Source organism: Danio aesculapii, chromosome 4 (assembly GCF_903798145.1).
Source record: "Danio aesculapii chromosome 4, fDanAes4.1, whole genome shotgun sequence".
Lineage (NCBI taxonomy): Eukaryota > Metazoa > Chordata > Actinopteri > Cypriniformes > Danionidae > Danio > Danio aesculapii.
In genome coordinates, this window is record NC_079438.1 from 28,732,564 (window position 1) to 28,745,161 (window position 12,598).

The 12,598-nt window shown below is 35.6% G+C and overlaps 1 long non-coding RNA gene and 4 other non-coding genes across 5 annotated transcripts; 3 read left to right on the top strand and 2 right to left on the bottom strand.

Annotated features, from left to right (window-relative positions):
* Window positions 1-754: 754 nt before the first annotated feature.
* On the bottom strand, window positions 755-827 carry trnar-ucg (transfer RNA arginine (anticodon UCG)). Its single transcript has one exon. It is a non-coding gene; the product is annotated as a tRNA-Arg (tRNA).
* A 445-nt stretch (window positions 828-1,272) lies between these two features.
* Window positions 1,273-1,344, top strand: trnap-ugg (transfer RNA proline (anticodon UGG)). Its single transcript has one exon. It is a non-coding gene; the product is annotated as a tRNA-Pro (tRNA).
* A 1,066-nt stretch (window positions 1,345-2,410) lies between these two features.
* On the bottom strand, window positions 2,411-2,483 carry trnar-ucg (transfer RNA arginine (anticodon UCG)). Its single transcript has one exon. It is a non-coding gene; the product is annotated as a tRNA-Arg (tRNA).
* A 445-nt stretch (window positions 2,484-2,928) lies between these two features.
* trnap-ugg (transfer RNA proline (anticodon UGG)) lies at window positions 2,929-3,000 on the top strand. Its single transcript has one exon. It is a non-coding gene; the product is annotated as a tRNA-Pro (tRNA).
* Window positions 3,001-10,707: 7,707 nt separating this feature from the next.
* LOC130222838 (uncharacterized) lies at window positions 10,708-11,327 on the top strand. The gene is made up of 3 exons (XR_008836538.1): window positions 10,708-10,817; window positions 10,906-10,997; window positions 11,224-11,327. It is a non-coding gene; the product is annotated as an uncharacterized LOC130222838 (long non-coding RNA).
* Window positions 11,328-12,598: the final 1,271 nt, after the last annotated feature.

Genomic DNA, 12,598 nt, shown 5'->3' on the forward strand with positions numbered 1-12,598 from the left:
AGTCATAATAGGTAATATGCATGGCAATGCAGGAAGTTAATGACATGCAAACACATCTCAAGAAGGTTTTCACAGCTACCGTGTTTCATCCACCAAACATTGCTCCCAAATTGAAGAGAGACCTTCAAAGACAACCCAGATGGGACTTGAACCAACAATCCCAAGCCCCGGAGGCTGATGCCTTATCCCTTAGGCCACTGGGCCATTTCGCCAATCATTTGTCATGGATTTTTTGTATGCCTTTAACAAGATGCCAACGCATGGAAAACTGCACTTTAGGATCTCGATGCCAGTTTGCATTCCGTCAAGTAAGATGTGTGCAACTAATGGTCAAACATTTTCTCTGTGCAATCATCCACATTCGTGTCTCATTGGTCCTGGGGTGTGGTTCTCGCGTATGGTGTGACTGGTCTTGAGTTTCAAATTCCAGACGAGGCCACTCTCATTAACTTGAAATCACAACCTTCCTGCAGCTATTTTCTTGTTTGCATTTCATCATCATCCACCTAACAAGAGACCATTAGTTGAAAGCCACGGGATACTTGAAGTCAAGATCTTCATTACCAAAGCTTAGAGGAACCATTTAGGTTTGTAATGTGACAGTGAGATTCAAGCAAGATTGGATGAATCTTATTTGAAGTGTGCAGCAAGTCTGAGAATTCGAAGCTAACTATTGTCCTCAGATCATCACGCCTAAGTTTTGAGAAGACCAGTCGGAATTGTTTCACACAACTTAAATGTAACCCAACAAAGACAACCCAGATGGGACTTGAACCCACAATCCCCAGCTTCGAAGGCTGAAGCCTTATCCATTAGGCCACTGGGTCAACACTAGCCTTTGTCATATCTGATGTATGGCTCAGGAAGTTCTTGTTACTCAGAAAACAGTACTTTAGGATCCCTATGCCATATTGCATTCAGACGATCTGATGTGTACACCTAATGACAAAACAGCTTCTCTGAGGAGTTTTCCATTGTCATGTCTTTTTGACCTAAGGGTATGAACCTAGCTTTTTAAAGGTAACATTGGATTGTCTTGCACAGTCAACTTAAAAGGAACTGCATCAAAGACAACCCAGTTGGTACTTTAAACCCACAATCCCCAGCTTTGAAGGCTGGTGCCTTATCCATTAGGCCACTGGACTGTTTTATACTTACTGTGAACTGTAATATGCCTCCAGGGAGTTGCTGACACACGTAACAAAAACAACATGAACAAAGAGTAGATCAGTCTCACAGAATTTTTTGTGGCACTGCAGACTGCTTCTACATGGCTCGTTGGTCTAGGGGTATGATTCTCGCTTTGGGTGCGAGTGGTCCCGGGTTCAAATCCCGGACGAGCCCTGCGACAGTCATAGAAAAAGCAGCGGTGCTGTGCTATCCAAGGTGTTTCTATGTTAATTGTAGCAGCTTTTGCTGTGACTTTACTTAATGAACATTTAGTGGACTTCTGATCTAAATCAGTCTAACATGTACAATTATACAGACAAAAAAAGGAGCAGCAATGATTCGGTTGTTAGATTTGTTTATGGATCTTGAACAACCCACCAGCTTTATATGTAAGCACCATTTTTGTCTTTGTACACAGTCTCTTCTCTGTAGGCACCATGCAGGATTCAAAACGGCCTTTCGCGTTAGGTATCTCGTTACCCTTTTAGTCATAATAGGTAATATGCATGGCAATGCAGGAAGTTAATGACATGCAAACACATCTCAAGAAGGTTTTCACAGCTACCGTGTTTCATCCACCAAACATTGCTCCCAAATTGAAGAGAGACCTTCAAAGACAACCCAGATGGGACTTGAACCAACAATCCCAAGCCCCGGAGGCTGATGCCTTATCCCTTAGGCCACTGGGCCATTTCGCCAATCATTTGTCATGGATTTTTTGTATGCCTTTAACAAGATGCCAACGCATGGAAAACTGCACTTTAGGATCTCGATGCCAGTTTGCATTCCGTCAAGTAAGATGTGTGCAACTAATGGTCAAACATTTTCTCTGTGCAATCATCCACATTCGTGTCTCATTGGTCCTGGGGTGTGGTTCTCGCGTATGGTGTGACTGGTCTTGAGTTTCAAATTCCAGACGAGGCCACTCTCATTAACTTGAAATCACAACCTTCCTGCAGCTATTTTCTTGTTTGCATTTCATCATCATCCACCTAACAAGAGACCATTAGTTGAAAGCCACGGGATACTTGAAGTCAAGATCTTCATTACCAAAGCTTAGAGGAACCATTTAGGTTTGTAATGTGACAGTGAGATTCAAGCAAGATTGGATGAATCTTATTTGAAGTGTGCAGCAAGTCTGAGAATTCGAAGCTAACTATTGTCCTCAGATCATCACGCCTAAGTTTTGAGAAGACCAGTCGGAATTGTTTCACACAACTTAAATGTAACCCAACAAAGACAACCCAGATGGGACTTGAACCCACAATCCCCAGCTTCGAAGGCTGAAGCCTTATCCATTAGGCCACTGGGTCAACACTAGCCTTTGTCATATCTGATGTATGGCTCAGGAAGTTCTTGTTACTCAGAAAACAGTACTTTAGGATCCCTATGCCATATTGCATTCAGACGATCTGATGTGTACACCTAATGACAAAACAGCTTCTCTGAGGAGTTTTCCATTGTCATGTCTTTTTGACCTAAGGGTATGAACCTAGCTTTTTAAAGGTAACATTGGATTGTCTTGCACAGTCAACTTAAAAGGAACTGCATCAAAGACAACCCAGTTGGTACTTTAAACCCACAATCCCCAGCTTTGAAGGCTGGTGCCTTATCCATTAGGCCACTGGACTGTTTTATACTTACTGTGAACTGTAATATGCCTCCAGGGAGTTGCTGACACACGTAACAAAAACAACATGAACAAAGAGTAGATCAGTCTCACAGAATTTTTTGTGGCACTGCAGACTGCTTCTACATGGCTCGTTGGTCTAGGGGTATGATTCTCGCTTTGGGTGCGAGTGGTCCCGGGTTCAAATCCCGGACGAGCCCTACGACAGTCATAGAAAAAGCAGCGGTGCTGTGTTGTTCAAGGTGTTTCTATGTTAATTGTAGCAGCTTTTGCTGTGACTTTAGTTAATGATCATTTAGTGGACTTCTGATCTAAATCAGTCTAACATGTACAATTATACAGACAAAAAAAGGAGCAGCAATGATTCGGTTGTTAGATTTGTTTATGGATCTTGAACAACCCACCAGCTTTATATGTAAGCACCATTTTTGTCTTTGTACACAGTCTCTTCTCTGTAGGCACCCAACCCGATCTCATAACTTTGCGTATAAATAACACGACTTTCCACCTTTCCTTTGCATGCAATGCATACGCCAAAATCCGTTTTGCGTGCATATGATACGCCAATCCTTCCCATTCATTTCTTTGGAGAACAGATGCGTCCATATACCACGCACCAACTTTAACGGCGATGACGTCATCAACAAGACTCGGTTCAACGCCAGTTCACCTGATGAGCGTCGACATTGAATCAAGTAAGTAAGGGCTTTTCCACTCTTTTTGTGATGAGATCACGGCGTTAACTGCATTTTAATAAATTTTGTGTTTCTTCATCACGTTACATGAGTCGTGTGTTAGAAATTGTGCGTTCAAAGTTGTTATTCAAGTGTAACATCTGGACGTTCAGTTAGCACAGCTGGTAACTTAGCCCAGCAATCACATTACTGCTGCCATTACTGGAGAAATTATTAATAAATTAATCAGTTTTTATCATGTTGTGACATGATTGGACATTTTTAAACATCGGGGATGACGGCACTGCAGATCTAATTCAAACATGTAACGTTAACCTTAATTATATTTTGGCGAAAAGATTTGTTCAGTTTGCTGAACGTGATTCAAAGATTCGAGTCAGTAAAATGAGTCTTAGCAATCTTTTTAGCTAAAGTGGTAACGTCTAGCATTAAAGTGGACTAACAAGTGCGAATGGGCCCCTAAACCGGTTTATTTTCAACTTGTGGTCATCTATACTATTATTAGTCATAGCTGACGCCAGATCGGTATTACAGAGCATACGGTTTACATTTACAAAAAAAAAAAAACACGTTAGCAGGCATCACTAGTTGCTTGCAGATTCATTGTACAGACATAACACGTAAAATCTAAATTAAATTTAAATAATTAATCGTTTTAAAATAAATTTCTAAAACTTAAAAAACACTCAAGTTAACTAGATTGATTCCATTAAAACAATACAATAAATATATTTAAATTAAAATAAAGGTATATGATAAAATACTTGAAATGCAATTTATTTAATAAGGTAAAATGAATAAATAAGATGCAAATAAATTGTATAATATTGTATTGTATACATTGTATAATATAACAGCAGGTCACACACACACACACACATATATATATGTTTGTATGTATGTATGTATATATATATATATATATATATATATATATATATATATATATATATATATATATATATATATATTTATATATTATATATATATATATATATATATATATATATATATATATATATATATATATATATATAAAAGCAAGTAAATGAGTTTCAAATGAGTTTCAAATTTATATAAAACAAATAAAATTAATAAATACAGTGCTACAATTAGCAGGGTGGAAAAATGTGTAACAACATTTATATTTTCCAATTAATTTTTTTAATACATTTTCGCTAATTATTTATTTATTAGTCTGTGGTGTTTAAAAAAAACATTAAACTGATCAATAATCTTATATAGTGCATTTTATCTAAACCAAAATTAAGCACGATTTAGACTAAAGATATTTTCCCCAGCATAAAAAAAAAACATTTGCTATATTTTAAATGAGGCATTTACCAATACAGCTACAAAAAAAACTTTACAAAACTGTAACCTTGTTAAAATAAATGAATAAAAAATTACAAATTTTAAGTCACATATTTGATGTGGTCCAAGCTTTGCTTTGAATTGTGATAATCAACTCAAGTTTGAGTTGCAGTCAGAAATCAGATTGAACTGACATTTTATTTTTTGCTTTAGTACAATGTTAAGTGGAAACAAACATAAATTAGAAGCTGTTCTTCTTCTTGCTGATGCATTTGTTGAGGAGATACAGGCAAGTTTTTTTTTTTTTTTTGTTATACACAAATATTTAAGCAATTAACTCCAGTTAGTTAATGCCTAGTTTTCTCCCATCTGTTTAATTACATGCTAAGTCAAAAAAAAAGAGTTAGATCAACCTGAAGTCCCTGGACAAAACAAAGTAACCTGGTGGAAGAGGGACTGCGATGGGCAACGGGTGTCCACTTCAAAACGTCAGAAAAAAAGATCATCATCTGGTTGGTATCTTTTTATAAAGTTAATGACAAACTCTTTTAATACTGAATACTGATGTGTGAATGAACTAGGAAGGAGTTTAATAGTGCTCTTGCTACTCAGTAGACTTAATGCAAAAATAGGTAATGTCAATTACAGTGTAATGACATGTATGTATAAGTTTAATATTTTCCATGTTGCAAGATTTCCAAAAGTTACATTGTTTATTTATTTATTTTTTTGTATATTTGGCAAGGAGTTTCAATGAATTGTTGTAATGTGGCTTGTTTTATTTATTTTTTTTACTTCTAAACAGTTTGTTCTCCATGTGCAAGTTCCTCCCCACCATGTATTACCCATCAATATCCTGGTAAGAAGAATTTTATTTTTTCATTTATTTTAATTCAAAACCTATGCTTCATCTGAAAACAGGGACATAGGCAGAAAGAAATCCTCAAGACACTGAGGAAATTGCCTGTTTGCTGTTTAGTAACTAGCCAGCTAACAATGGTTTTTCCTAAAGCCTTTTCTACAGTCCCCTAATACGCCTCAAGCATTAATGTTACCACCATTTGTTGGTGTTAACCCGACAGTAGAAAAACTTAAGAAAACATCATTGTGTCTATTTATTTACTTGTGTATATGTGTGTACATTTCTTTTTATTTAGCTTTTAAATTAATTTCAGTAATATTATTGACAAATATGAAAATGTTATTTTAATTTAATTGCAATACAATTTGTAAAGTAATTTTAGTAGATACTTTAGTAACTTTTAGTAGATAGATTATATGAGAGACTTGCTTTTTTTACCAAATAAGTGGATCTAATTGGATTTGCATTGTAAACATTAAATAAAAGTTAAAAAGGTATAATTTTTTATTTCATATATTAAGTTTTTAATTATGATACTCCCAGAATCATTCCACATAAATCTTTCCAACTATCCTTTCACTCTCAGCCTTCTGTTCCATCACCGGATTATCACTTTACTAAAACTAATGGAAATCCCAATTAGTTAGATGTAGGTGAATTACAGTGTTGAATTTATTTTATTATTTTTTCATTTCTTTCCTTCTCTCTTTGAAGATTTTAATATGCAGAGGCTAGAGAACCTTCTTCAGGAATCTGAGACCATCACCCTTGAAGATCCTCCTGAAGACACCATCCTGCAGTCTCCATTGTCCATTTGGGGACAAAGAAAAAAAGAGGTCCAACTGTGTTGGCAAGAGGCGAGGCCACAAAACCTTGCCAACTTGTTGTCGGCTGAAAGGATTCCCACGATGACATGTAGTCACTGTCATGTGAGAGAAGCAATTATCCGTTGTAGGGAATGTTTGCCATCAGAGTGGTTTTGTGAATGTTGTGACACATTAATACACAAACACCACATTTTGCACAGTAGGCAAACCACAATCAGTGGCTTTTTTAAATACATCCCTCCAACGGAATTTGTGAAACTCCATGACAGTAACTACATCATCTGTGAACAAGGTTTGTGATGATTTGCATTCCCCCCCCAACAGACATCAACTTAAATTATGCATTGTACTTTTATTACATTGTACAATTATTACATCTTAATTATTACATCTTAATTGTCCTTTGCTTTTACAGATTGTTTGCTACCAACAGCCTTGCCTCAGATAATTTGTTCCTGTAATAATGCTGATGTTGCTGTATCTGTTGGAAGATCTATCATTCTGGTTTGCATAAGTGGTAGGATTGTTTAACAAATCTTATTTATCTAACACATTACTTCCTTGTAATTTATTTGTCTTTCATGTGCTCCCAGGCCGTTATAACCTTCACACACCATTGCTGACATGCAAACATTGCAATGAGCAATGGACTCCAGGGGTCATTGACTTCGAAAGCAGTGGTTATTGGCGTGCTACTATGCAAGCCCAGACACTATTCCACCAAGATCTATTTCATTCGTTTGAGGCTATGAAGACAGCAGCTCCAGGAATGTCAGTGAAAGCATTCACAGCACTGCTAGACCAGAGAACAAAGCAGTTTGGAAGAGTGAGTAAAAATGGGAATCTGAAAGATCATTACGTTAATTAGTGTGATTCTGATATAACCTGATATTAAATTCAAGGTTCACAACTGGCTATAGTATTTAAGGCTACTGAAATTAAACAAAATGAAGGTCAAATAAGACAACATGGTAATATGCAGTTTTCTTGGATTTGTGAGTGCACTAACAGATCTGTGATTTTGGATGTTATTGTCATTGTATACTGCAACTTGTGTATTTTAGACTGGCAAAGTGAATGCGGATGCTTTTCAGAGAAGCTTTTTGCAATATGTGTACTGCAACTCTGAACAGAACCAACTACTGGGAAAGGAGCCATTTCTCTGTCCAGCCTGTAGCCCTGAAATGGTGGCTGTTTCAGTGGATGGTAACTGAAAACTCTACAGCTTCCAAAAAACAAACCAGTGAGTGTTGAATGCACATTAAAAACAGACTATGCAGTACATGTATGTACTTGCTACTAACATTATCATTGTGATATAGCTTTAATGTATCTAAAATAAAGCTGTTGATACTGTAGCTGTTGAATATAGATTTATAAATTAAATTATTGATAGGTTACATGTCTACTAATAATTTATTTTCTTATAGGAGTCAAGAACCAGGGTTTTTTGATGGAGTTTTTTTAGCCCAAGACTCCATAGTGTCTAATTTTGTTGAGGAAGTCCGTGGTGCAGTCAAGAGTGTACGTTTTTTCAATCCGGCTGATAAACAGATATCTTTGCCTTATTTTATAAATAATTAGATGTAAAGTAGGAAATACTGTAGCCTTCTTACTTGGGTGAGGGAGCCTTTATTAAGGTGTTATGAGTAATTCAGAATAACCTGTGTTATGAATATCGGGCTTGACTATATATTCAGACTCAATATACATACATAAATATATATAAATATATATATATATATATATATATATATATATATATATATATATATATATATATATCAGAGATCGCGTTAACCGAATATTTTCCGTCAATGACGGATTTTTTTCAGCAGTGACGGAAAAATCTGAAGGTGATCCTTCATTTTGACGGATTATGCTGAGGGCGATCTATTGTAATGTGTAGATAACTGTACTTCCCACTCCTGTCCAGCTGATAGCGATTGCCCTCATTAATTAGTAATTGTCTTGTTTTGTCTCCTCTTTGTCACCACTGCGTACAGTTGCAAAAATGTCACGGCAGCTGAGTGTGAGAAGTTTCTTTAAACGGCCAAATAGTTGTGATATTATTATTAAGGGTGAAAAAAGAGGAAGTGATGCAGTGGACAATGAAGAACAAAGAAAAAACCGAGTGCTTGCAGGATCGGGAAATCCCACATTTAGAGAATCCTGCAAACTTCTTATCACTTCCTTAGGAGAAATGTTTCCTGACTACAAAACGCTGGCTGAAGTGGCGCTAGTAATTCCGGTGTCCAGTGTGGCAGCAGAACGTGGCTTCAGCCTCCAGAACAAAATTAAAACTGTCACGAGAAGTCGACTTTCCGAGGCAAAGACACAGAATTTAATGACAATTGCCTCTGCATCAGTCTCCCTTGAAGCGTTTGATTACGCACAGGCAAGCACCCAGTTCAGGTCGACGCGGACCAGGAGGAAGATATTAGTTAAGGCAAATAGTCCTACAGAACATCGTCTGAATTATATTTCAAGTTATGTTCTTATATTAGTCGGAATTATATTTTATAATATATTGTTGTTTATATCTGCTTGTGTTCAGGCACAAATGGTCGTATTTCAATTCCCTCCACCGCAAAAAAAAAAACAAAACAAAAAAAAACACATGAAACTGAAAAAAAGCGATTAGACAATATGCTAATTTAATGACGGGCAGTAATAGGTTATGACGGAATTTTGACAACCCTCTCCTTCAAAATGACGGACAAAGAAAAAGTCTAACGCGACCTCTGATATATATATATATATATATATGGCTTATGACATGATATACTCTAATATTAAAAAGGGTTACTTTAACAGGTATAATAACCAAAAAATACTTAGTGTATTGCTTTATTGTCAGTACATGTTTAGTTTTTTAAAAAAATTCAAACAAATAAAGATTTTAAAAGGATTTTACAGTACAATATGTAATACTTTACAATTAAGTCTCATTAGTAAATGTTATTTTAAAAATTGAGGAAAACAGATTTATTAGTACTATGTTAATATTAGTCTAAGAAACTGAATTCTATCAGTTATTAACTTTATATAAAAACATGATTATGACTTTTGAGTTATGTTTTTGAGTTATCTAAAGTAATGTATTATTAGTAAGTAACTAAGAAATTAACATCACCTAAGATAACATTGACACTAAATTAACTAATGTTAAATGGAGCCTTACTTTACAAAGTTATTGAACAAAAGGACTTTATATAGTCACAATGTTCATTTTGTTTGGAAATAAATTAAGTCTTCAAGCTATTAATGCTGTGAATGTCACCACCAATGCAACAATCAGTATAATTTTAAACAGCACTATAACAATTCAATTAATAATAATTATGCACAGTATTTTGAAGTGCCCATGATATCAATATCCCATCAATATTATTCATTATCAATATATATTGAATAATTGATTATATAATAAATGACAAAATGTTGACATTGTTTGTATGTTTGACCAGCCTCGTAATTTAATATAGTTAATGTCAATGTCATTATTGTCATTAATGTCAAAAATAAAAATGTGAAACTATTTACTTTGGTAGACACCAGGAAAAGCAATGTGTGGGGAATCCCACTGGACAGCAGCAAGAGAGACATCAAAGCAAGCCAACAAGTTGGATGAAGAAGGTGTGGAAATTGCTGTGTGCAGGCATGGATTCCTCCTAAAAGGTTGGGCCTGGGATTGGTCTTAACAAATAACAAATATTAGCAATTACAAATGTTTGTGGATGATTAATCTAATGATTTTAAGCCTGCTCTTCACTGTGCAACATGCTCTCTACTTTTTTCTATTTTTCAAAAGGTCTGAATATAGAGGAGAAATCTTTGCATATCCGATGTATCTCCAAAAAGAGTTCAAAGATGCAAAATTTTTGGCCATGGATGTGACCTGCCGTTATGTGCCATACCTGGAGAAAGTGTCAGAGGCCCTGAGTCATCTTCAACCTCTTCAGAAAATGAGGCATTGCTTGTCTGTAATGCATGCCAAAGCCCACAATACAAACTGCGAGGTGATGCTTTTAACTAGTTGATTTTTGCATTCAAGAGCAAAATATAGCCAATAACACAATGTAACCCAATGAATAATGATGTGACTCAAACTACAACATGGGAGTGTGCTTTGAGCATCCTCGAAAGCTGCCAACACCCTGTTGTCCACACTGTTTAACATGTATACTGCTTCCTGTAGATTCTGTGGAATGCAAGGAACCAGGAAGGTGCTGGAACCACACTTGGGGAAGAAGTGGAGCAAGTAAATAGTTTTCTATCCAGATGTGCCCTGACCACAAAATATATGACCAAGTCAGGTTTGTAAGTCCCCTGATAGCCTGTAAATAAACAACTGGATATTTTACAATTTATTGTAGATCACTGATTTTCTGTTGTTCCCTACAGTAAGAACTGATATGCTTACGGTCCATGCAATTGGGTGGAATCAGCGTAAAGAGAATGGACTGCACATTGCCTTGTCTTCTAGATTTAAAAAGGTATATGTTCATGTTTTGTAAAACAATAAACTATTTAAAATATACAAATTTTAACTTAAAGCTCACACAAACTGCATCACACTGTTACTGTACCCCATGTAGATAATGTAGGGCACCACACCTCAGCTATATATATTTAATTAAATACGTTATTTTATTTAATCATGCATTTTGGTTCTTTAAAATATTATTTTAGTAAATTACATTTTGTATTGCTTTTTTGAAGACAGTGCAAAAGACCTTGACTGCAACAGAGAATCTGAAGATGATGCAGAATCATTTCCATTGTAGTGATGACACAGTAAAACAGTGGGTTATTGATGTCAAGCAGTGGGCAAGCAGTGGTTAGTGAAATGTTTTATAAACAAACACTGTTGGATTATTCTATGTGTTATTTAACTAGCTGTAGCTTATTGTCAATTTATGGTGTGTGGATGGAAACTGTGTGCAAGTTCATTTTGCATTTTGACTTACTTAAACAGGGATTACTTTTATTATTTTTTTAAAACAGTTACAACAGAAAAAACAGACCAAAACTATATAATTTGAGACCAATAAATGTGCACATTAGACCCAAAATTCAGGGCTCTATTTTTTTGGCTCCATGTCTTCAAAAAGCAATTTTTGGTTCACATTCTTGATGCAATTATCTCAGATGTTTTATACAGATCTGCTTTCTTTTCAACATGCAGCTGTGGACCTCAAAACAATTCTCTATTTCTCTATCTGCAAGAGCACAATGTTTTACATATGTCAGTTCATAGAATAATTTACTTCATCACTAAAAGTTTGGCCTATCGGTGCAGCTACAGTAAGGCTTATGGACCAATGAATTCTTTATAAAGAAAGCCTCCAGAAAAATTTAAATAATGGATTGTCCTGACGTTTGTCTGTTGCTGTGGCACTGTGCAATAAACAGAACTTTTCTTTTTTTTTATTGCAAGAAATTTTACATCACAAAACAGGGAACAAATCAACATCGCAAGGCATGTTAACCATTACAATAAAAAATAAAAATGTAAATCGTCTAAATAAAAAAATAAATAAGTAAATCAACATAAATAACAACTACAACAAGGAGCAATACACCAAAGGGGAAAAAAGACATTATAATCAGTGGCGGCTGGTCAATAGAGGGCGCTGGGGCGCCGCCCCCCTTTATTTTGTTAGTATTTATTATGACAAATATTGCCAAAATAAATTGATTTAATTATAACATTCTACAGTGTGTCATACTAACGTTTATTGAAAATAAAAAAAATGTATGAATAATATTTTTTCATATGTGTGCGGGGCGCCGGACTAATGAGTGTCTATGCAGGTACACGAACTTTTGCAATGCATGTGATATGACAATGAGCTCTAATTGGCCTGTTTTAAATTGTCCTTGGGGCGCAGCACCGCCCATTTTTGTTGTTAGAACGAATCATATTTGTTTTTATATGATTTGCCTTATGTGATTGGACCATTCTCACTTGGACCTTTCACTTAGTAGCAGCTCCTCAGTTAACTGACGACTATTAATCAAAGTGGAAGCAAGTGCAATTTCTCGACATGAAGGAAAATTCCATTGTATCTTTGCAAAGATATCCGTTTACAAG